This window comes from Thermobia domestica, chromosome 2, assembly GCF_964235325.1.
Source record: "Thermobia domestica chromosome 2, izTheDome1.hap1.1, whole genome shotgun sequence".
Classification (NCBI taxonomy): domain Eukaryota; kingdom Metazoa; phylum Arthropoda; class Insecta; order Zygentoma; family Lepismatidae; genus Thermobia; species Thermobia domestica.
Window position 1 is genome coordinate 286,704,473 of NC_137455.1, and position 21,693 is coordinate 286,726,165.

Below are 21,693 nucleotides of genomic sequence, written 5' to 3' on the forward strand. Positions count from 1 at the left end.
CAAATTATTCCACTTTTCTGCAGACGTTAAACACTGCACGTCTGACTCTTGAGATGGCTGACGCCGTAAGACAAAGAGTTACAAGAAGATGATCCCTAATTGGAAGATAATCATGACGTAATGATCGGATGATAGGCTTCTGTGTGAAGATCAAAGAAAACCGAAATCTCAGCCGCAGCTGTGATTGTGGATTATCCAATCAGATAATTTTACTTCGAAACAAAGAGATGCACCAAGAAGAAATTATGGCTGACTTTATTAATTTGGAATTTTGAAGAAGATTTTACGAAATAAAATTTTTAGCTTTCTCGTGAAGATTCCCTATGCCGAAATATGAATAGAAATGAACTGAAAACCATTGAAAAAGCTGAAATATACACTTATTTGTCTAAAATAATAATATATTCATGGATAAATGCGTAAAATATATAAAATATAACTAATAATCATGTAATCTTCATATACTATCTATTGAAACGCTCTGTTTTACTAAAATTACGCAAAATTCTCGACCTACTGTTCTTCCACTATAAAATAAAAGTTTCTCTTATACTCTAAATAAGTTTTAAAATTTTTCCTACCAATATACAAGGTGCTCAAAAGCATCGGGCCATGTTACGTTATGCTGGGCATAAGGTAACAGGCTGATTCATGCTTTTAGAATATATGTAGAAGTAATAATTGTTTAACCAACCTGGCTGTAATAAGAAGTTAAATAACAAAAACGTCTTACCAGACCCAGACGAACCTACGATAAGACAACGAATATCATCAGGTATAAGTTCTCCATTTCTTTTCTTAGCTGTTGTTTCTTTTATCATCTCTTTCACATCCCAATTAATAGTTTTCTTACTCATTTATTATAGAGAAAATCAGGGGGTGAGCGTTTTGCTCACACTTTCAGGCCCTTCACATGTGAAGGGGCAAGGATTAGAGTTCTTTATACAAACACGAAACATTTTGGACCTCCGAATACAGCGGGGCAAATTTTATGATCTTATATCTTTAAGTTGTTCTCTGATCTTAAGCAACGTATCCTTTATATATTCGCTATCCATTTCGCCATTCAATGTTATTATCATCTCTAACTGTTCTTTAAATGAGTTAATACAAGTGACAATGGTTTTATATTCGTCTTTTCTTTTGCTTATGTTTAACTTCGAAGACAAACCTGTTATTATAGCACTTCCAGTTGCAAGAGACGTTGTTAATATCGAGTAAATTGTTACAGGTATAAAAATATTAATAAACCCAGTTGTTGCAGAAAGTATAACCGACAACGTGATCAAAGTGTAGTATGCATATTTAACAATTCGTAGTTTTCTCTTTTTCTTCTTTAAACTGTATTCTAACTTTCGAATGACATCTTCTATTAACTTGATTACTTTTTCTCTTGGAATATCTCTAGGTAAATCAAACTCATTCATTTATTATATAATAAATGGCTAAGGTATTTAAGTTAACTAGTGATACTTCTGTTTTAAAGAAGAAACTCCATTACGAATTAGACAACAGTAGCAACTATTTAAGTATAGGACTAGTTGGGTTTTACAGTACATATCTGACACCAAACATAACAACACAAAAAAACAGTTTCTCATATGGTGATAGACAAGTTTTTATACCAGAAAGGCAATACAGCTTAAACAGTCTTAATGAATATTTAAAATCTCAATTCATCAACGTAACATTATCAGAAGATCATTTAAGAAATAGAGTTAAAATTGAAACTGATAGTAATGATGTTACAATTGGGAGTATAGGCACTGTCCTCGGGTTTAATGTTTTTGAAGTTTTAGAAAAGAACAAAACACATATTGGAAGTAAGTTACCAAAGTTTCATCCGTTTGATACTATAAATGTTCACTGTAATATAGCAGATGGCATGTTTGTTAAGGATACAGAATACACACATAGAGAAACAGGAATTATAGCATCATTCAAAACGGATGCTGAGTTCAAACATAGTATTATTTACGAGCCTACTTATCCATTATTTTTCCCTATATCCAAAGACAAGGTTGACAATTTTGAGATAAGGATAACAGATGAGAATGATTCCTTAATTGATTTTGGTGGAGCGACAACAACTGTACTTTTGCAAACCAAGATTTTCTCTTAGATAAATAGGAAGATGTGTTCTATTAAAGGTTGTATGTTTAGTGTTCCTTATAACGAACTAAAGGATTTAAATATTGATCATGTACTAACAAAGAAACAACTTAACGATAAAGCCAAGAAAATTAAAGAAGGTAAAGGAATGGATTTAACTTTAACTACTGCACAAATGAAAAAGATTAAGAAAGAGCATATTGGCGGTTTTATCTTTACAATTCCAGCCATTCTAGCAGCTTTAGGAGCAGTTGGTTCATTAGCAGGTCGTGCAGCAGCGATTACTAAAACTGTACTTGATGCTAAGAAGAATAAACAAGAACTTGAAGAACAAAAAAGACACAATATGGCTATGGAAGAAAAGCAGGAGGCGGGTAAACCAAAGAAGTCAAAAAACTAAAACCATTGACCAACTTCGATATAGAGAGGTTGGCTAAAGAATTAAAGATAAAACGATTTAGAGGTGTATTTATGAGTGATGAACTTCCACAAAAACCTTATGTAAATGAGTGTGGCGTAGTTAACCTCGATAAATCAGAAAACATTGGTACTCATTGGATATGCTATTGGAAAGATAACAACATAAAGTACGTGTTCGATTCTTATGGTGGTGTTCCTCCTAAACAACTGGTACAATATCTTGGTACCGAAAACTTACTTTACAATGACGAACGAATACAAGACTTTAACTCAGTTATATGCGGTCATCTTTGTGTTAAGGTTTTAAATCTTCTAAATCAAGGGTATTCTTTTAGTGATGTTATGTATATGATTAAAAATGATTAAGTGCTTTTATGGTTTGTATCCATAAAAGTTTTGTCGTTATCATGATTAAGAGCGACGACTACCGCAACGGGTTCATGAACGCAACTAAACTTTGTAAAGATGGCGGAAAGGAACTAAAACATTGGCAAGAAATTAAACGAAGAGAATGATTAAGGTGTTTGGTAAATTTTTCCTCGGTCGACTTTACGACAATGCAATATTTATACAGCTATACAAACACAAACAAACTCCCGAACGGAGGATTTTCCGATTGCAAAATACACCATCATGACACAAAACAAAACATCAGAAGAAGATAAGAAAAAAATTTCAGAAGTTAAGGGCGGCAATTCACCGCCCTTACCAAAAACACATCCATATACAATTTACATCAATGAGTTTGGGCTTTAGCGTAGCCCCCGGTAGGTTTAAGTGCTTTTATGGTTTGTATCCATAAAAGTTTTGTTTAAGATAAATATGGAAGCTATACACAATAGATTTTTAGATTATTTTGAGAAGCATGAGGATGAACTAGATGCACTAGATAGATATAATTTTTATCAGTATTTTCAGGATGTTAGCGAGATAGACTTAAAAGATAAAAACAACGTATACAATGTTATCGATTTATGGAAAAGGTTAATACCAAAAGTTTTGTACACGGAAGAAGAGTTGGAAAAGTTACGTCCAATAATTACCTTAAAGGACTTGTTGTCGAATTATAGCTCTAGGCCATTACAATGCAGTTATTGTGGTAGTAAGACATTAACAAAAGGTATGAGTAGTTACATTTGTGGCGATTGTTCTGTAGAGAGTGGTTGGGTTTACAGTACTTGTGAAGAAACGAAAGCTGCTTGCGTAAGAAAACCATGGTATGATACTATAAAAAGATTTAAGTTACAGTTATCCCGTTTGCAAGCTTTACAGGATAGAATTGTCCCCGAAGAGGTGCTCAAGGTGTTAAATGATGAACTTAGAGATATACCAAGAGATTTAATATCAACAAAAGATGTTCTAGAAGTACTAAAGAAAAACAAATACACAAAATATTATGATGATGTCTATTTAATACACTATCACCTTACCGATCAAAAACCATTAAAATTACAACATATGGAGGAAACACTTATAAACGACTTCGAAAACTTACACGAGGTCTTTAGGGAGCTGTATCCGGAAAGAGCATTGTTTATTAACCTGAAATGTGTATTGTACTATCTGTTGAAAAAGCATGATGTTCATGTTGATATTGATTTTAAACGCTCACCTAGACAAATAGAGATGTTAAAGAAATGTTTTGAAAAACTGGGATAGGCATTTTCTGTATAATAGATGAGTATGGATATATTTGGTAATGTTAAAGACAGAAAAGGTGATGTTGATATTAGTGAAGAAAAATTAAAATTGTTGGAGAATTTAAATGATATTGTTAGCGTAAGTCAACTTGGATCAATAGAAGCTCAATTAGAGAACGATAGAAAACGATTTGAAGATTCATTAGAAACGTTACAAGACACATACATCAAGAAAGAAGATTTTCAAAAGATCAGGATGGATACTACTAAATTGGTTATGCAGAAAGAAACCATGCCTCTACTATATCGATTAAGAGCTAAAAACGTTAAGGAGCCAATCTTTAGAATATTTAATCTCTCTAACGGTTACAAATTTCTCTATAATGGAAAAATAATGCACATGGACTTAAGTTTGGATAAATACTTTCTAGATATATATTTGGGTGATACTTTGATTAAAGAGATACCTTTTGACTTTAAGAAGAACGATATAATTACGATTAAACCAAATAAAAATTCTGCTATGGAAGAAGGACAATTATTGTTTGTTGTGATATACATAGAAAGAGAGCTTTCCTAAAGACGTTTGCTATATAATAAATATGGATATCTTTGGTAATGTTAAAATGACACCAGAGTTAGATAATGCAGTTGTGAGAAAAGATATTGCTATGTTGAAAGAAGAGCTTAACTTCATCAAACGGAGTTATGTTATAGAGCTTCATAGTATCAAAGATAACTATTGGTATGGTATCTTCGGTGATTTTAAATTGATTATAGATAAGAACACTGGATACTTCAATGCTACTAAGCTGTGTCAGAGCGGCGGTAAAAGGTTTGATCATTGGTTAGAAAACAAACACTCAAAAGAACTAATAAGGTACTACAGTGAAAAAACCGACTCTCAGCTTCCTGGTAGTCGGTCTAAGTATCTAGTAAAAGGTGGAGGGGATACAGAAACCAATGTTATTATGTCAGGAACATATGTCTACAAAAAGATATTTCTTGCTATTGCCTTATGGATATCACAAGACTTCTACGACAAATGCTATGATATCATCGAAGACTATTTCGTTTCTAATTTTAAACAGATTCAAGAAGACCAAGAAGAGTTACAATCAAGAGTAGAAGAGATAGAACAACAAATGAACGATTTAAGAATAGAAAACACAAGACTTAGAGAGATAGCTGCAGAACATACAGAAGATCCAGGGAAAGTACACAAACTAGTTATTGTTAAAAAGAATCTCTCCCCTATTCAACTACAAAAGATATTAGAAAAGTATGAAACAGACAAAAGAGAACAAGTAAAGAGCTATGAGAGTTACAGGTATTGGGTTGGAAGAATTCAAGAGTATAACATAAAGACAAGATTACAATGCTTACAAGAAAAATATCCGGACATGACTATATTGTCTAAATCCAAAGACCCAAACTCAATTAACCTCCTAAACAAAGTAAAAGAAAAGTATGATTGTGTTATTTCGCATCGTTGTCATGTAGATCTAAAGAATGCAGATGGAGAAGATGATGAGTTTGTTATTGATTTGTTTTTAAGTATAAGAGATTTGTAGAGGTAAAGGTAATAAGTTTTGGTTACAACTGGGGGCCACCAGCACTGGCTCCCTTTCAAACACAACTTTTATGGTATAATAGCCATAAAAGATAATTAGTTATGCATTAACCCTCTGCTGCAACATCGAACGCTAAATTCAGCATACTACCTAAATCAGGATTATTATGATATTTTCTTATTATGTCTCTCCAATCTACGTAATGTCTAAATATATATATAAAATCTACAGAGAGGTCTTGATAAGTTGAAATGTTAGTCCAATGAACTCTGCTTTCAAACTCTGCAATAAATTCTTCTCTTAAATTTTGAGACATTGAAATCATTGCCCAATCTACTTTGTCAGCGTAATCTCTTATAAAGTTTTCTGATAATTGACGAGTTCCAGATATGTACCACCAATTAACTCTATCTGCATGTTCTCGTATAAAGGCTTCAGAGAGTTCGTTTTTGTAAGATATAGCATCAAAATCAACTTTATCTATAAACTCATTAATAAATTCTTCAGATAGCTTTTGGTGATACGATACTTCTTTCCAATCAACTCTATCTGCAAATTCTCTTATAAAGTCTTCTGATAAGTCTTGGCTTCCTGAAATAATCTCCCAATCAACTTTATCAGCTAATTCTCTTATAAACTCTTCCGACAAATTTTTCCATAAACATATTTCAATCAAATTAACTTTCTCCTGATATTTGCGTATGAAGTCTTCTGTAATGTGATCATAGTTATATTCCTCCTCATAATCATCATAGCCTATAGATAGCCATTGTTCATCAGTCAGTGAATCTAATATTTCATCAGACAAGTTCATAACGTTCGCATAGAGAATGTTTTGTGTAAGAAATGAGTTGTTTTCTTTAGTGGCTTTCTTGAACAAATGATCTAACATACCTATGGACACGCTAAAATTTATTTTGTCTTTATCATTATAACCACCAATATCTAAATATTTACATACACAATCAAATATAGGTTTGTAAGATAATATTTCCTTAGCACTAGTCATGTTTGTTTTTTATTCTTAGATTTAAATTTATTTCATTTTTTGTTGGTTTTCTATATAACAAACATGGAAGCGCATTTTGATTTATTACATGATAGACTTGAACTAATTCATCATGATCTTAAACACTTAGCAACACTACTAGAGAAGCAAATACTGTTAAAGGAAAAAGAGTTATTAGTAATGCAACAAAAAACATCTGATTTGAGTAGTGATGATGAATACAAATATGGTAGCGATGATTATGATGATGATGATGATGATGAGTGAGTTTACAAAAATGATTCAGTTTTAAATGTGTATATGTGACTTTGATGGGTTAATCCCATGAAAGCCGTGTTCTAATACAACGCGTAATATGTAGACAATAGCAGGGGGTGTACAATGTTAAGCGTTGTACTAGGACAAATGAAAATGAACTGAAATAACCTGGTGAAGAGTACTAACGAAGATTTTCTATATAATAAATGAGTAATTATAATAAGTTTACTGTAATAGAGTTAAGACGACAATGTAAAGAGAAGGGAATCAGAAGATATTCCCGATTAAGAAAAGCAGAACTGATAGACCTTCTTAAACAACATGACGATGAACAAAGCAGGAGGCAGATTAGAGATATATTCCCCTTTAAACAAGAAGTGTTCTCTGAAAGCGAAATAGCACAAAATACACCAAAGTTAAAGCGAAAGCATTTGGAAAAGTTATTTCCATTTGATGATGATTTATTTACAAATAAAAAATATTACGAGATCTTAAATGTTAATGAGCCGACATACAATGAAAAATTTAAATCCTATACAACAGATTACAAAATAAAACTGACAAATATAACAGGTGAAACACTTACTGAAACAATACAAAGATTACACACAGCAGTAGACGATATGATTGACCAAGCTAAACAAGCTTCCAATTTTAAAAAGAATGACAGAATAAGAGTTGTTGTGCACAACGATGGATTTTGGACTAAAGCAATATCAACACCAATAACAACTGAACTAAATGCTAGAAATGTATTAACACACGTGCAAAGAATTGTAACATCTGACGAAACAATCAATATTGAAGAAACAACATTTAATATTCAAATCATTAACATTCCTAGAGGAAGTAAAACAAACAAACGATTATTAAACCTTGCAGAAGACAAAAAAGCTAAAAGATGTATTACCAAAATCAATAACAATGACAATTTGTGTTGTCCACGTGCAATCATTTCAGCCTTAACGTATAAAACAAATGTAATACTTGATCAAGAGCTAACACCACAAAACATTAAAGATATAAGACGTGGAAGGAAAATACAGACAAAATTAACTGAGAGACTTTGTAATCGTTTACCGAGCTACTGTGAAGACGGTTTTACATTAGACGATATTAAACAATGTGAAGAACTATTAAACATTCAAATTAAAGTTGTATGTGCTGAAAACATGAACGCTATTATTTACTCAGGGCAAGACAAAGAGGTGAATATTTATTTATATAAAAGTGGAAATCATTTTGACGCAATTAACAGCATACAAGCTTTTATTGGAAGTGTTTATTATTGTGAAAAGTGTGATACAGCATATGATCATAAAGAAAAACACAAATCATGTATACGAATTATACCAATTTGTAATATGTGTAAGCAACCTAAACATCAAGAAGAAGAGATTGATAACATTTATTGTGAAGCTTGTAATCGATTTTGTTATAACCAAACATGTAAAGATAACCATTCAGTTGTTTGTAAAGAAGTTTATAAGTGTAAAGGCTGTAATAAAATTTTATTAAGATATAAGAAACACAAGTGTGGATATTACTACTGTATCAACTGTAATTGTGTAGCTAAAGAAAACGTTCACAAACGTTACATGCAATACAAACGCCAGAAAGGTTATTGTGATGATGAATGTGTGTGTAATGCTAAAAAAGAATTAACTGTTACAGATTTGTTTATTATGCTATACAAGACTTATGGTATCGAAGATCGTAGTAAGAAAATTGTTAAAGAAAAAAACATGTACGAAACCATGTCTAAGTGGAGGAAACTTCAAAAGATATATGATGCATGGAACAACAACAAGTTAACAGTAGATGACTTTAAGTATATAATTAAGAACTTTCTAAAGTCGAGTATTAAACAAATGAACAGTTGTAATTACACAGAAAAGTATATATGGTTTGATTACGAAGCACAACAAGACACAGGAATTCATAAAGCTAATTATGTAGTTGCTCATGACTTTAAAGGTAGCAAATATTACTTTGAAACAAATGACGATTTTTGTAAGTGGTTAATTCAAAAGAACATAGTGGTTACACTTGTATTGCGCATAATGCCAAAGCTTATGATTCGTACTTTGTTCTTCAGTACTGCATTAAGAATGCTTTGAAACCTTACACTATATATAACGGCTCTAAGCTAATGTTACTTGAAATTCCAAAAGCAAACATAAAAATTATTGATAGTATTAACTTTGTAGCACAACCATTATTGAGTTTTCCTAAGACATTTGGTCTAAAAGAATTAAAGAAAGGTTATTTTCCACATTTGTTTAATAAGCCTGAAAATCAAAACTATGCTGGGCCAATACCTAACGCAAAATACTATGGGATTAGTACCATGAAAAAAGGTCAAAGAGAAGCGTTTCTTAAGTGGCATCAAGAAAGAAGAGAAGAAAATTATGTGTTTGACTTTAAAAAAGAGTTAAGAGAGTATTGTGATTCGGATGTAGATATTTTAAGAAGAGGTTGTTTAGAACTAAGAAATCAGTTTTTAGAAATAGCAAACATTGATCCATTTCAATACTTAACAATTGCAAGTGTGTGTATGGGCATTTATAGATCAAAATACATACAAGAAAACACAATTGGTATTATTAAAGAAGAAAAGAAAGAAAAATACTCTAAACAGTCTATTGCATGGTTAAATTCTTTTAAGAACAATAATATTAAACACGCGTTAAACAATGGAGAAGTAACGATATGTGGATCTAAAGTTGATGGTTACGATTATAAAACAAAGACAGTGTATCAATATCACGGTTGTTTCTGGCATAGTTGCAACAAATGTTTTGAGAAGTATACTATCAACAATGTCAATCACGAAACAATGGAAGATCTAAATGAGAAAACAAGAAGATCTCAACAAATAAAAGAAGCTGGTTATAATCTTATAGAGATGTGGGAGTGTGATTGGTTAAAAGATAAAAGAGCCAAACAGTTAATTCAAAAAACTAGTCTTATTGAGAAACTAAAGTTCAGAGATGCATTCTTTGGTGGTAGAACCAATGCTTCAAAATTAGAAGTTACTAATAAGAAGATGAAATATATCGATGTGTGCAGCTTGTATCCAACTGTTTTGTTTTATGATCAATTTCCTATTGGCCACTCAACAACATTAAAGTCTATCTCTCCTGAAAAATACAAGTGTAAAAAGTACTTTGGTTATATACTTTGTAAAGTTCTTCCGCCAAAACAATTGTATCATCCTGTATTACCAGTTAAAGATAACAATATTAATAAGTTGGTGTTTCCCTTATGTAATCAATGTATGATAAATCAAACTAAGACGTGTACACACAGTGACGAACAAAGAATGATAACAGGTACTTGGACAACTATAGAGTTAGATAAAGCTTTAGAGAAAGGTTATGAGTTAATTGAAATTTACGAGATTCAACATTTTCCCAAAACAAGTAACAAACTCTTTAGAGGTTATATTAAAGACTTCATGAAAATCAAATTAGAAACATCACCATGGGAAGATGACTTTCAAACAAAAGATGATTATATTAAAACTATTAAAGACACATTGAATATTGATTTAAATCCTGATCAAATAATGGCAAATCCTGGTAAGAGAGCAGTTGCAAAAATTTGTTTAAATTCGTTATGGGGAAAGTTTGGCCAAAGACAAAACTTAACTCAAACTGAATACATTACAGATGTTAGAAGATGGTACGAGTTACTTTTAGATGACAAATTAGAAATATCTGAATGTTTGTTTATCAGCGACGAGATGGTTCAAGTTTCATATAAATACAAAGACGTATATGTTAACAATTCTTATTCCACTAATATTCACATTGCAACTTTTACAACAGCACATGCGAGGTTAAGACTTTATGACATGTTGGATAAGTTAGGTGAAGATGTAGCGTATTACGATACTGATTCTATTGTTTATATTGTTAATGGTATAGAAGTAAAGACTGGTAGTAACCTTGGCGAGTGGACAGATGAGTTAGGAAAAGATGTTTATATTACTGAGTGGTATTCAACTGGTCCAAAGAGTTATTACTACAAAACAGATAAAAACAAAACTGTGATGAAAATTAAAGGATTTACTCTTAATTATGAGAACTCTTTGAATCTTAATGGTGAAAACATAAAGAAGGTTGTTAACAAAGAACTAGCGAACATAACTCTTAATTATAATCAAATAACAAGAGACAAGAGAACAAAAAATTTAGTTAACAAACCTGTGACTAAAGAGTTTCAAATGGATTACGACAAAAGAGTTGTTTTAAAGGAAAAAGATAATATCATCAATACTTTACCTTATGGTTATTAGGTTTAAGTTTTAGATTTAGGTTTAGTTTTAGTTAGATTTAAGTCCTTTATGGTTATATATCATAAAGGTCATTATGTTCTCTCTTCTTATGTTCTGTGTGGTTTATGATCTCCAAAGACAGTGGTCCGTACAGACGCGTAAAATTTGAACTTCATCATTGAAAAAGTGGTCCAAAAAAAAGTGGTCCGTACAGACGCGTAAAATTTGAACTTGATCATTGAAAAAGTGGTCCAAAAAAAGTGGTCCGTACAGACGCCTATACTACTAGTTGGGTATGGTATTGGAAGATATCAAACCTTTTTAAATTGCAACGTTGGGCCAACAGTAGATTGTGTACAGTGGGCCAATCAACCAATAGACAACAGTGTGCTACGTTGAAGCACTGTTTTGTTTTCGCTTGTTGGCATCGATGGTTGTTGGATTATCGAATTTGCCGTTGGCATTTTGATAGTGGCTTTGCCATCGATGTCTACAAATAGACAACGGTTGGCATGACCAAATTTTGATAACTTTTTGGCTCCCTTGTCTGACCCACCACAGATCACAGACAGACAGATATACAATTTATTTAAAACTATCATATGAGATTATCAATGGCTAATACACACATATCTTCGTTTCGTCTTGTTCTGAGACCATGGCCAAATTGTGATACCTTTCCGGTAGGGGTCCTCGCTGGCTCAGTGGTAAAGCGTTCACCTATAGTGCATGAGGGGTCCCAAGTTCAAAATCCTGTTTCCGCCAAGTGAACTTGGTTGTGGACAAACGCCGTGTACGTGGAAGGTCCTAGGTTCAAAATCCTGTTCCAATCAAGTGAACTTTGTGGTGGGCAAACACTGTGTACGTGAATTTCCTCCCACTATTTCCTTTCCAACATTTCATTCATTTCTCATCATCACCGTCTCTATTAGCATAGCCGACATAACATCTTGATACCTTTTCATCAGAAGGGTGTCGGTGGTTCAGTGGTAGAGCGTTCACCTCTGGTGTATGGGGATAACAGGTTCAAAATCCTGTTCCCATCAAGTGAACTTTGTTGTGGACAAACACCGTATACATGGACAAACACCGTGTACGTGGAAGGTCCCAGGTTCAAATTCTTGTTACAATCAAGTGAACTTTGTGGTGGACCAACACCGTGTACGTGAATTTCCTCCCACTATCTCCTTTCCAACATTTCATTCATTTCTCATCATCACCGTCTCTATTAGCATAGCCGGCATAACTGTGGGACGTAAAACTTAAAGATTTCCCATTAGCCTAATTGTCATAAGCGTGGGATGTAAAACTCAGATTTCATTTCATTGTTTCTCTCGTTCGATCTTAGCTAGGGGGTTGGGGGTGTTTCATCAGGGGGTACCGGTGGTTCAGTGCTAGAGCGTTCACCTCTGGTGTATGGGGATCACAGGTTCAAAATCCTGTTCCCATCAAGTGAACTTTGTGGTGGACAAACACAGTATACATGGACAAACATCGTGTACGTGGAAGGTCCCAGGTTCAAAATCCTGTTCCAATCAAGTGAACTTTGTGGTGGACAAACACCGTATACGTGAATTTCCTCCCACTTTCTCCGTTCCAACATTTCATTCACTTCTCATCATCACAGTCTCCATTAGCATAACCGACATAACTGTGGGACGTAAAACTCAAAGATTTACCATTAGCCTTGTTGGCATAACCGTGGGACGTAAAACTCGAAGATTTCATTTCATTGTTCAAAGATTTCATTTACAGACAGAAAGACAGACAGATATGCATGATATTATCAAAATTAAAACACATAATATACCTCTTCTTTTTATAATATTTTAACGTTAAATTATAAGTGATACGGCTTTGCCAGTACATTCACTATCTGCTTTATGCAAGTCTCTAGACATTTCGTGCGTCAGCTGTAATCTAATTGCAATGCGAGTCAGAAAACATTCAAGAATTCCATCTTATCATTTTCTCAGAATTCAACGTGGAACGAACAGAAGCATCACACATCATACAGTTACGCTTATATGTATGTGTTTTTTAACGTTAGAATTTCATCTCATTATCAAATACGGAAACACAAAGTATATTTAACATACAATTAAATGTACTCTACCTTTTATCATTCGTTTAGCAGGACTGTAGGTCATCAGTCTGTTGCCTAGTTGCAATACGAATCATCAAAACATTTGAAAATGTTATCTTATCTGTTGCTCTTGAAACTAAACACTTTTTAAGATGAAGTTCAATGTGCTAGCAAACAGACATTCACATATATGTATGTATGTGTCTGTGTGTTTCTTTTAATGTTAGAACGTGAACTGAGCTATGAATAAATACACTTGTTCTTTCAACTGCCTTTATAACTAAATGAAGAAAGAACATATATATATATATATATATATATATATATATATATATATATATATATATATATATATATATATATATATATATATATATATACCTATTTTAATAAGAACTTCCGGTATCACACCTTGTTCACAGCTTACATTCAAGTTTTTAGCGTTGAACACCAATGTTTTTACGCGGAAGAGGATCCACACACACACACGTTTACTCTTCTAACTCTGAATCAAAAATATTCTCTGTATACAGACACACAGACACACACATGTGTGTGTGTGTATTTGCCTTAGAGGAACATGTCACAACAAGTTCGATCATGCCTACCATAATCGAAAACATATCTCGTTACGGTTTCAATACATAAGAGAATATCTTTCACATCAAGACTTGGGAAAGTCATGTTTCATTTTGTTTATACAGGTATCTCTATGGGACTGTATTTCAATTCTAAATTTCGATGATGTAGTTTTTTGTGCTATGGAAATATATTGCAATATCTCATCACGGCTTTAACATAAGCAGCAAATTCATTTGGCATAATCTGATCTTTGATTTCTCTACATAAGTGATTTTAATTACTTGTCATAACAGACACCATTATGTGAATATCCATATAACACTTTTCACGTGCAGTACAATATCCTACATAAGCTACAGACATTTTGTGAGAATAAGGCCAGGGTTAAATCCTCACGCTTTTCGCAGGAGGTCTGGGGGAGGAGTGTATGGGTATGTGTTTCGTTATGAGACTCATATAGGCCTATTGTTTCTTATCCCACGTTTTTAAAAAAATCGTGAAATACAATATTTACCTTAGCAACTAAGGCCAATTTCGTACAATCTGCTGAGAAGCCTTCACGTCTAATTTGAATATCCCGTCTTCAGTTCATAACCTACAGGCACTTCGTGGAATAGGACCAAGGGGCTGTTATGAGACTCATATATTGTTTCTAATCCCACGTTTTTTTTAAAAAAAAAAACATGAAATATAATATTTACCTTAGCAACTAAGACCAATTTCATACAATCTGCTGAGAAGCTTCGATCATTTGAATATCATGCCTTCAGTTCATAACCTACAGACATTTCGTGGGAATAGGACCAAGGGGCTAAATCGTTTATGCTCTTTGGCTTTCCAGGAGGAGCAGGGGGTGGCGGGGGTTCAAATAACTAAACAATATAAGATGAGGAGACAAAAAAGTCACGTTTCATCTTGTTTCTACATCTGGTAGGCGTCCAAGAGTATACTTCCTTATTCTAGCATAGCAACATACTGGTTTAGGCCGGTTTAGGCCCAAAATTGGGCCAAAATTTTCCCACGCGTATGAACAGGGGGATATGTACTATACCCTCCCGCGCACCTTTTCTCTCCCGTATCTTACCAACATTGTTTTTCCTCATCCATTCCTCCTCTCCCACAACACACTGTTTATTTGTACTGCGATGATCCTGGCCAGGGCTTGCATCTTGGATCAGCCTTCTACGATTCCTCTCTTCAGCAATGTTTCAGCTTTAAACTGCCCCATTATATCTCTACTTTTCTCACTGAAGCTTAAGCCTTGTTTGCGACTCTTCATTCTCTACAGCATCGGTATACATCTATATGTATTGCCACTGATTCTAAATCTCTCCTCCAATCTCTACAATCTTCCCCTTGGACTTCCAAATCATCCTGGCTTCTTTATGAAATCCGTTTTCTTCTATACCGTCGGACTTCCCTCAACTATACTACTTGCTTAATTTGGTCCAAAGGCCATGTGAACATCCTTGGGAATTCTCTAGCTGACGCCGCAAGATCTTTCAGTCTCGCCTATTGACCTTTTTCCACAATTTATTACACTTCATTATCAACGCTGGACTGCTTATAATGACTCATGTACAAAAGCACGTTGGTACTGGCGCCATCCTTGTTTTCTCCGCTCTCCATCTTGGTTCATTCAGCATACTTTCTCTCCCTCCTACCTCCATTTTCTGCTCCGTAACAGACTTCATATTCTCTATACTCCCCAACGCTTATATCTTCTCCGAAAACGTACTACTCCACTTTGTAACTGTGATCTCCATACAGGCTCCATCGATCATCTCATTTTCTCTTGCCCTCTCTATCAACAATATCGCCCGCCATTTCTCTCTATTCTTCATAAATTTCACGGTTCAGGTCCTTTTAATGTAGATTCGCTCATTTTCACCTTATCACCTGTTCTTACTGCCTGTTATCTTTATTCACAAAGATCTACGTTATTTAGCATCTTATAAGCATCTTTAAAGATTCATCTCAAGTGATCATCTGTTTCTTTTGATAACACCGTATAATTGCTGGGAGTGGAGAGCGATCTTCGCTAAAGCAAGTTGCAACCGCAGAAGAAGAAGAAGAAGGATCGTTATTACAATGTAATTGTAGCATACATGAATTATGTCCGAGGCACTTACTTCACTTTTTAGAACACGAGAAGAAGAAAGGCCGGTGAACTTTTACAGCACTGATGCCAACTGAAGGGAAATTTCCCTTGGCGCAGGGAAATTTTGAGTAAATTTTGGAGAAAAGGGAAAAAGGGAAATTGCTTGTAATCTCTCAATATTGCAGGGAAATTTGAACCTCTCTTCAATCATTTATAGATTGAACATATTTACGTATCTGATTAATCTCATTAAAATTCAGTATAAATTCAACATCCTATTTGTTCCAAACATAATCCGTTGCACATATTTCACATAAATTATCACAAGTTATCTTGCTTTGCATTCGTTAATATTTATCAACATTACACATCGATCAACATATTCAGTTAAATTCGAAACATTACAACAATGCTTATTTAAAATCTTTTACCAAAATTAATCTTCCCATTGTTGAATTAAATGCAATAAGATGAAATATTTCTCAATTAAATTATCACTCCAACTATTGTAAGTTTGGTTTTCTCAATCAGATGTTTTTCCCAACCAGAAAATTGATTGTGAAGAGGATTAATCGATGTAAGAGAAGAAAATCTGCGTGTCGTGAAAGTAAATATGTATATATGGGCGAATACTGGGTCATTAGTGTAGGTGTGTTTGTATAACTTTACAAATTTTCTGGTGACTGTGCGCACAGAATTATTAATTCTTAAGAATTCCGCATCTCTAAACTTTGTATTGTGCTTACGAACATTCCTCGTGTACAGCCAAAGACAGTAGCAACTAGAGTTTTCTTTGTAACTCTTCGTATCCGTTTCAGTAAATATGGGAGTGCTGTTCTTAAGTAAGTACATACAAGATATCAAAATTAGAATTCTTCTTTTCTCAATTATCAAAACTTTCTGCACACTCCGCTTATTATTTACTACGAGCTTCACTCTCACTTCCAAGATTACTGTATTTCCTCCGTTGCTCCCCTTCTTGGCAGGATGATAAATTACTTGACAAATTCGACCACACTCTTAGAACAGGACTGGAATCCATTCTAAACTGTTCTTTGAAAGACAGTTCATGGTTACAAGCTTCCTTACCAGTTGAGAATGGAGGCCTTGGGATTCGTCGAGCCATGGATATCGCCATACCTTCTTTCCTTGCATCATTCTATGGCTCACGAGAACTAATTGGATCTCTTCTTCAACAGGAAGTTGACTTAGACTCGATTCGAGATGTACAAGAATGCACCGATAAATGGACTAGTCTGGTTGGAATGGATCCCCCACCTATCGACAAAAGACATGTTCAGTCTGTTTGGGATGAACCTATAGTCAAGCTTCGTTTATCTTCACTCCTATCATCAACTAATAACCCAGATGACAAAGCCAGGCTGTTAGCTGTCTCTTCCTCCAAAAACGGAGCATGGCTTCAAGCCCTACCTTCTCACACACTCGGGCTACACCTTTCTAATGAGAGCTTTCGTATTGCTACAGCTCTGCGCTTAGGTGCTAATATTTGTGAGCCTCACTTTTGTCCTGCTTGCAACGCATATGTTGATAATAAAGGATTACATGGCCTTTCATGTAAAAAAAGTGCGGGAAGACAATCTCGACATCATATTGTAAACGACATTATTTGTAGAGCCCTCGTTTCAGCGGGAGTTCCTTCAATAAAAGAACCAAATGGTTGTTGCCGCTCTGATGGTAAAAGGCCTGATGGCATGACCTTGGTACCGTGGAAAAATGGAAAAGCACTAGTCTGGGATTTCACATGTTCCGATACGTTTGCTCCTTCCAACTTACCCCATTCTTCAATTCAGGCAGGTCTCGTCGCCGCTCACAGAGAATCAGACAAAAGACTAAAATACTCAAACCTATTGGACAAATATTGGTTTGTAACAGTAGCAATAGAAACCAGTGGGTCTTGGGGTCACGAAGGATTTAATTTAATTAATGAAGTTGGTCATCGAATAGCAATCAAAACTGGTGACCCCCGAGCTACTGCATTCCTTTTCCAACGTATCAGCATCGCCATCCAGCGCGGGAATGTGTCATCGATCTTAGGTACATTACCTCCTGGTAAAGAACTGGACGAGATTTTTCTTCTATAACACACAATAAGACGGAAGGAGACATATCCGAGGAGGCTGACAACCACTTTGACTATGTTCATGAAGAATGTTTTGAATCCAGTTTGGATAAATATATATTGTTTGAAGTCATGGCTAATACCGGGAACTGTATTAGATCGAATAGACTACAACATAGAACAAGGCCAAGTGCAGGTACAAGAAGGACTTCAGCAGCTGCAGAAAGCAGAGAAACATCAGAAAAGAAGTCGGAAAATGATGTGTGTTCTAGGAGTGGCAGCTTTTACAATCTTCTTGATGGTGCTGTTGATTGTGGTGAAATCTTAAAATGTTTTTATTTTACTAATTGTGCTTTGAACAAGACTGAAGAATAATTAATGATTCCTTTTATGAATTCGTCGTCTTCTGCTTTAATGCGACTTTTATGTATAATATATGTTAATATTAAAACTAAATATATACTTAATATTTTCTTTGTACCTTAGGTTACATTAATATTAAAATCTATCATGATGTCTAGGATAAAAATTAAATTTACATAATATTTATTTCACATTTTTTATGATTTCTTTAGGTTGTCCGTCCTGACAGAGGTGTTTATAGGGTTTTTCCTAAGTCACACCAGGCAAATGCACAGATTGCACCTTTAACATAGGTCCTGGCCTACACCTTTTTATATCCTTTCCCCTCCTCTATCGCGACGCCTTAGATACCTAAACAACAAATCAAATTCAAATTCTGCGTAAGCTCAAAGGAAGGTTGTCAGGTATCTGATTGTATGTCGTTATGAGATTGGGGTGAGGGGATGGAAGCGAAAACGATTAAAAATACGTTTACTAAATACTTGAACGGTTTGGATGAAGGGAAATTTTGTTCGGAAAAGGGAAATTCTGAAGCTTGTGAAGAAAAAACGGCTCTGAAGAAATTGGCATCACTGTTTTACAATGTTAATTGTAAGTTGTGTAACCAACAGTGATGCCAATTGAAGGGAAATTTCCCGTGGCGCAGGGAAATTTTGAGTAAATTTTGGAGAAAAGGGAAAAAGGGAAATTGCTTGTAATCTCTGAATATTGCAGGGAAATTTGAACCTCTCTTCAGTCACTTATAGCTTGAATGTATTTATGTATCTGATTAATCTCATTAAAATTCAGTATAAACTCAACATCTTATTTGCTACAAACATAATCCGTTGCACATATTTCACATAAATTCTCACAAGTTATCTTGCTTTGCATTCGTTAATATTTATCAACATTACACATCGATCAACATATTCAGTTAAATTCGAAACATTACAACAATGCCTATTTAAAATCTTTTATCAAAATTAATCTTCTCATTGTTGAATTAGTGCAATGCAATAAGATGAAATATTTATCAATTAAATGATCATTCCAACTATTATAACAGTTTGGTTTGGATTCGTGTTCGGGACGTGTCGTGAATGTAAATATGTATACGGGCGAATACTGGGTCATTAGTGTATGTGTGTGTGTATGTGTAAGTTTACAAATTTTCTGTAGACTGTGCGCACAGAATTATAAATTCTTAAGAATTCCGCATCTCTAAACTTTGATTTAGGTTGTATTGTGCTTACGAACATTCGTCGTGTACAGCCAAAAACAGTAGCAGCTAGAGTTTTCTTTGTAACTGTTCGTATTCGTTTCAGTAAATATGGGAGTGCTATTCTTAAGTAAGTACATACCAACTATATACTTAATATTTTCTTTGTATCTTAGATTACATTAATATTAAAATCTATAATGATATCTAGGATAAAAATTAAATTTACATAATATTTATTTTATATTTTTTATGATTAATTTAGGTTGTCCGTCCTGGCCGTGGTATTTATAGGGTTTTTCCTCAAAAATGAAATGAAATGAAATCTTTGAGTTTTACGTCCCACGCTTATGCCGGTTAGGCTAAAGGAGACAGTGATGGTGAGAGATGAGTGAAATGGTGGAATGAAGAAAGTGGGAGGAAACGGGAGAACCCAGAGAAAACCCACGAGCACGGTGTTTATCCAGCACAAAGTTCACTTGGCGGGGGCTTGGATCGAACCGGGACCCCAAGCACCAGAGGTTAACGCTCTACCTCTGAGACCCCGCGCCCCCGATTGGGTTTTTCCTTAGTCACACCAGGCAAATGCAGAGATTGCACCTTTAACATAGGTCCCGACCTACACCTTTCCATATCCTTTCCCCTTCTCTATCGCGACGCCTTAGATACCTAAACAACAAATCAAGTTCAAATTCTGCATAAGCTCAAAGTAGGCTGTCAGGTATCTGCTTGTATGTGATTATAAGATTGGGGTGAGGGGGTGGAAGCGAAAACGATTAAAAGTACGTTTACTAAATACAGTACTTGAACGGTTTGGATGAAGGGAAATTTTGCTCGGAAAAGGGAAATTCTAAAGCTTGTGAAGGGAAAACGGCTCTGAAGGAATTGGCATCACTGGTAACCAAGTTAAATTTTAATAAACTTTTGCACAAAATTTCAAGTGACGTGACCAATAGAGCTATATAGCGGTGGACATACTATTATTTTCCCATTAAATTTTATCGAGGGAAAAGATAAAGTTTGGGGACTTCTGGTCTGGAGTCGGAATGGTCTGAAACATTAGTGATGCCTAGAGAAGAGAAAATGTGGCAAAATTGTTTTCCCACTGTAATAAGTAGATAAATTACGCAAGGTAACAAAACATTGGGATGTAATTGGGCTTCCTGAAAAAGTATTTTTTGAGCTCTTTTTGTTGGTGCACCTCAACTTCACCTGTTCTAGGTTTGATGTTGGCTTTAAGAGAACGGTATGGAAAGCATAGGAATCAACATACAGTAAACGTTTAGTAATGGGGGTCAAACTATAACTAAAACAAAACAACGTGCCCTGCCGGGCTCTAATCAGCCTTCATTCGTATACGCTCGCTCGGCAATACTGTCTAAATTAAATGTTATTCACTAACCTAACCGAATGTGAATAGAATATCGCAAGAAATTCAGTTAAAAATAAGGCCCCCAAAAACTAGACAATAGCCCAATATATTTGTAAAAGTTACAGAATAAATTTATAGTAATATTTTAAGGGACTGGTGTGCATATCTATATATGCCTCCCGTCGCTGACACACCTGCTCTCTACATACGCACCCCTCCCACGCTCAACCCCCTCTTATGCGCTCCTCCCTTGACTCTGTTAGATAGCTTTCTTGCTTTTAGTGGCTACCTAGAACAAGTTGGTTCGCGTTTTATACTAGTTTTTGTCATACTGAGCCCTCCTGAAATCAGTCTGCGAGTAGTAATAGACCTCATCTAGTGTATGCTCTAATGCTCTGCTAAAAAAACAAGGTTTAACCTTATCTTAGAATGTAAGGAGTGTGTCAAATTTGGTAGAGTCGTCTGCTCGAATAGTGCCCATTTTGCGTATATGGAGCATTCGTGCTTGGTAGTGGTCACTCAGCACAAGTTGATTTGTATTCCAGGTTAATTTTTGTCTTGTGCACTACAGTTTTTATGGTATATGTGTAGACGTTGTAGTTATATCCAGTCC

At 34.6% G+C, this 21,693-nt stretch overlaps 1 protein-coding gene across 7 annotated transcripts in view; it reads left to right on the top strand.

The window, feature by feature from the left end:
* Nucleotides 1-21,693, top strand: part of LOC145678540 (uncharacterized) — a 137,965-nt gene that overhangs the window by 56,386 nt on the left and 59,886 nt on the right. For 3 of the 7 annotated variants that reach the window (XM_081748807.1, XM_081748808.1, XM_081748802.1), the window contains exon 1: nt 20,612-20,840. The exons of 3 other annotated variants lie outside the window; for them this stretch is intronic. The gene's annotated coding sequence lies outside the window, so the exon portion shown is untranslated. Of the gene's footprint in view, nt 1-19,816; nt 19,839-20,611; nt 20,841-21,693 lie in introns of those variants that run through there. One more of the 7 variants, XM_081748805.1, reaches the window with a different exon arrangement.